Below are 5,527 nucleotides of genomic sequence, written 5' to 3'. Positions count from 1 at the left end.
TTCCATTTTGATTTGAAAGTATGGTTTGTATGTTTTCTTTTCTTTTAAGTTACCTCTTTTTCTTTTTATGTGTTGCTGGGTAGCAAACCCAAGGGCCTTATGCTTGCTAGCCAAGTGCCATACCATTGAACCGTAACATGGGCCCTAGCACATGGTCTTTTTTGGTACATGTTGCATGTAGACTCCTGAAGATTGTGTATTTTATGGTTGATGGATGAAGTGTTCTGTAAAACTTATTTCTCTTGCTATAGGTTTCATTGTAAAATTCCCTTTGGTTATTTTTTATAATTGCTCCTTTACTGAGAAAATCTGTTTTCACTTAAGAATGTCTATGCTTACTACTTGGAATATTGTCACAGTATCTTCCTTGAAGTCTGTTTTGGATAGTTCCAACACACGAGTCATTTGATGACACTCCCTCCTCTGGTCAAAGAGAACTGGCTTGGGATTTTGGTGTGTGTGTGCCACTGGCAGTTCTATCTCATTGAGCTATTGCAATTCCAGGCTGGGATATAGGAGAGACAGGAAAAAGTTCCACATGGACGTCACCACCAGATTTCCCATCTGTTTCTGAGACATGGAAGTCTGCTATGTTTTTCCACCTTTCAGAGCTTCTTATGGAGTTGCTCTACATATTTCAGTCCAGGCGTCTAGTTGGAGGTTTGGGCAGAGAAAGTGTGAAGTGTGCTTATTACATCTTTCCAGAAGTCCAAGTCCTCACTTCCTTGTAAAACAGATTATGTGATCCTTTTTGTAAGTTAGTATTTTTTAATAAGAAATTGCAACTTTTTTTATTTTAAATTCTTTGTTTTTTAAATTTTTTACAGACTGCATTTTGATTCATTGTACAGAAATGGGTGCATCATTTCATTTCTGTGGGTGTACATGATGTAGATTCCTACCATTCGTGTAATCACACATGTCCATAGGGTAATGATGTCTGTCTCATTCCACCATTTTTATATCCCCCCTCCCTGTCATAATCTAAAGTCTACATAATCTAAAGTTTCTCCATTCTTCTCTCACTCCCCCTGCACAGCCCCCATTATAAATCATTTTCCACTTATCAGGGGAAACATTCAGCCTTTGGTTTTTGGGATTGGCTTATTTTGCTTACCATGATATTCTCTAATTCCATCCATTTATTTGCAAATGCCATAATATTGTTCTTCCTTATGGCTGAATCATATTCCATTGTGTGTATATACCACAGTTCTTCATCCATTCATCATTGAAGGGCATCTAGGTTGGGTCTACAATCTAGCTATTGTGAATTGAAGTATTATGAACATTGACGTGACTGTGTTACTGTAATATGCTAACTTTAAGTCCTTTGGGTATAAACCGAGGAGTGGGATAACTGGGTCAAAAGGGAGTTTTATTCCAAGTTTTCTGAGGATTCTCCACACTGCTTTTCTGAGTGGCTGCACCAATTTGCAGCTCCACCAACAACTTAAAAGTGTGCCTTTTTCCCCACATCCACACTAACATCTATTATTGTTTGTGTTCTTGATAATAGCCATTCTAATTGGAGTAAGATGAAATCTTAGAGTTGTTTTAATTTGCATTTCTCTAATTACTAGAGATGTTGAACACTTTTTCATATATTTATTAACTACCTGTATGTCTTCTTCTATAAAGTGTCCAGTTCCTTGGCCCATTTATTGATTTATTTGTATTTTTGGCATAAAGTTTTATAAGTTCTTTATAAATTTTGGAGATAAGTGATGTATCTGAAGTACATGTAGAAAAGGTTTTCTCCCACTCTGTAGGCTCTCTTTTCACATTATTGATTGTATCCTTTGCTGAGAAAAAGCTTCTTTGTTTGAGTCCATTCCATTTATTGATTCTTGCTTTGATTTCTTGTGCTTTGGGAGTCTTGTTAAGGAAGTCTGATCCTAAGCAAACATGATGGAGATTCGGACCTACTTTGTCTTCTATTTGGTGCAGCATCTCTGTTCTAATTCCTAAGGTCTTGATCCATTTTGAGTTGTGTTTTGAACAGAGTGAGAGACAGAGGTTTAATTTCATTTTACTGCATATGGATTTATAGTTTTGCCAGCACCATTTGTTGAATAGGCTATCTTTTCTCCATTGTGTGTTTTTAGCTCTTTTGTCTAGTATGAGGTATTTATGTGGGTTCCTTTCTGTGTCTCCTCCTCTGTACCATTGGTCTGCCTATCTATTTTGGTGCCAATACCATGCCATTTTTGTTACTATTGCTCTGTGGTATAGCTTAAATTCTGGTATTGTGATACCTCCTTTTTTTGTGGTGCTGGGGATTAGAACCCAGGGCCCTGTGCCTGCAAGGTATGAGTCAGTATTTAATGGCATAATGTTTTGTTACTTCCTCTGTGCAGAAATCCCAGAGTGATAAAATAACTAGCACAAATGACAGTGTGTATTCAGGTGGTACTGAAGTGACTGCAGCATTTTTCTATAAATCTGAAGAACCTGATTCTATGACCAAACTTATTAGTAAGGCATAGTGATTTCAGAGATCATACAGAATTCAGATAACTCCAAACTTCTGATGATCAAATATAAATGAGGCATTTGGTTTTTGTGAGTGTTTTTATAATACAGAACACAAAACATTTTTATACAGATGTTTTCTAAAATCCTCCCCTTCATTGCTTGATTTAGCAACTTTTTGTAAAAGACTTTACAAAGCAGAAACTGTATGATTGTGTAATCTAGCTTAATAGTTCACCGTCTGATTAATTTTTTGGCATGCATTTGGTTTAGTATTGTATTCATTGTGAATAGTACCTGTAATCTTGATATTACTGAAGAAGCTCAAAATTGGATGTAAAATTTACCAAAATATACAACTTACCAAAATATGGACGCTAAACCCCCTTACCCTGTAGTATAGAAATCTTGTCCTATTTTAAATCCTGGGGAAATGTTTGATGTTCAGAACATCTTAAGTGAAAGAATAAATTGTTCTTTTTCTTTTGTCAGTGGAAAGTAAAACAGTTTCATTTGGATTTGGAAGTGGTAGAGGACTGTCATTTGCAGATTTGGCTTCCAATAATTCTGGGAATTTTGCCTTTGGTTCTAAAAGTAAGATTAAGAAGTTATTTTAATCATCATGTTAACAGAACAAAATGCAGATTAAAGAACCAGTCCTTTGTTACAGTGTTCTCACTAAAGTAATGCTTCCCCATTTACTGAGTGTTCTCATAATGAAGGACTTCTGTGATTGATTGATTGATTGATTGTACTGGGGATTGAACCCAGGGGTCATCTATCATTGAGTATACATTGCCCACCCCTTTTTAAAATTTTATTTTGAGGTAAGGTTTTATTAAGTTGCAGAGGCTGTCCTTAAACCTGTGGTTCTCCTGCCTCAGTATTCCCAATCACTGGGATTACAGATCTGCAGAACCACATAGAGATTAATTTCATTATTAATATTGATCTTTTCTGTCCTTAAATGCAGAACTATTTTTCAGTTTTGGAATAATTCTGAATTTGGTAATGTTATTCTTTTAATTATATGTACTTTTAGATTTGATTTGTTGGTATTTCAAGAATTAGGAATCTACTTTTTTTCCCCTTCTTAGAGGTGCTAGGGATTGACCCCAGGGCCTCCCACATGGTTGGCAAGCCCTCTACTTTTCTGTCACCTGTCTCAACTACCTCAAAAACTTCAACTTGGTCCTGATGATAGAATTGAATTTTTCCTTGTCGTTGCTGTGATAAAGTGTGAATATTTTCAAAAAGCCTTACCATGTTATTTGGTTAAAGATTTGCTTCATATTAGATTGTTGCAGTACCTTTTTCTGATGAATTTTGTAGCAGAAATAAAGTGACAATTGATAATAGCCATGACATTTTTAACATTCATTACTTGTGCATCTACTTGTCTGTTCATTTTAGTACTAGATGTAAGGAGGACAAGTAAAGAAAGATTTGTACTATAAACTGCCACGTAATTTTCACAAGTTTGATAAGCAACAGAAATGGTTTGGGTCAAAGGAAGTGTAACAAAAGTACTAAAGAAAGATGTTTTTATTGACTTACTCAATATAGAACTACAAAGAATTTCATTAGAGCACAAAATTTTATATATTGCAATTGTGGATATTGACTCCCTTCTTCTGTGTTGTTTTCAGTGAACATAACTCATTTTGTTTAGTTAGGAAAGACAGGTTTATTCCCTGTTGTATGGCAATTTAGAAATAAGGTATCCTATAGTGAGTACCTATGAAACCGTCTGTCAGAGATGTCGACAGGGATGTGATGTGTGGCTTGTGTAATGTGTGATGGAACACCATCATATCCATGACTAAATCTACTCGGTCAAAAAGCCAGATACCTAAAATAAACCTACTCCAAATTTATCAGTTGAATTACTTGAACCTTCAAGGAAACAGTAGACCACATATATGTACTGCATATATGTTAATGTTTAGAATTTGCTCCTTTGGTAACCTATTTAAATTGATTTAAAAAGTGTGTTATAATTTTTAGCTGAGGCAGTTAATGCTGTCATGATTTTAGAATAAGTTCTAAGTAAATTCAGGTGCTTTTAAAGAAATTTTTAAATAGATTTTTGTGCAGTCCTAAAGCATTAAAATTAAAAGCTTCAAAGATTTTGACCAAAAAACTTGACCAAATGACATGTAAGCTGTTTTCTCCAGTATTGCTGTTCCAAAGACACTTAAAAGTGACTTGAGACATTTATGAGAACTTTCTTTGAGTTACATTTTAGGAAAGAAGTTTGTGGTTTCTGTTATTTAAATGCTAATAAGGTATTAAACCCAATCTATTTTTTTCAAATTTGCTAGATTTTATATTGTCTCATTAAAATCTGCTTAAAGATAGAATAAAGTAATTCCAGTATTTATGCATTTTAAGCAATACCTTATGCAAAATTGAATATTGGTTTAGTTTATTTAGATAGGAATTACTTTGCTAAATTATTGCTGTTATAAAATTTGGGCAATTGAGAACTTTAATCCAGAGTAGTTATTAGTCCAGATATGTAGCCGACAATCAGTTTAGGAAAGGGTTTATGAAAGAAGTGTTCAAACAACTGTTCCCCTCAGTCAGTCTCTGTTTAATAAAGCTTTTAGGTTGAGGTATCACTAAGCTGTGAAGTGCTACACACTGTTGTAGGTACTAGGGAGAGCTGGTTTGGTTTTGTTTTTAGATTACAAAAACAAAAAAGATTAAAGATTTGCTTCATATTAGATTGTTGCAGTACCTTTTTCTGATGAATTTTGTAGCAGAAATAAAGTGACAATTGATAATAGCCATGACATTTTAAACATTCATTACTTGTGCATCTACTTGTCTGTTCATTTTAGTACTAGATGTAAGGAGGACAAGTAAAGAAAGATTTGTACTATAAACTGCCACATAATTTTCACAAGTTTGATAAGCAACAGAAATGGTTTGGGTCAAAGGAAGTGTAACAAAAGTATACATTTAAAACCTTTTGCTACACTGTTATCCACATGTGAAACACAGGCAGGGAAAGTAAAGAGGTTTCTATGCCTACCTCTCCGCTGTA

This window comes from Sciurus carolinensis, unplaced genomic scaffold, assembly GCF_902686445.1.
Source record: "Sciurus carolinensis unplaced genomic scaffold, mSciCar1.2, whole genome shotgun sequence".
Lineage (NCBI taxonomy): Eukaryota > Metazoa > Chordata > Mammalia > Rodentia > Sciuridae > Sciurus > Sciurus carolinensis.
This window is presented reverse-complemented; position numbering follows the sequence as displayed.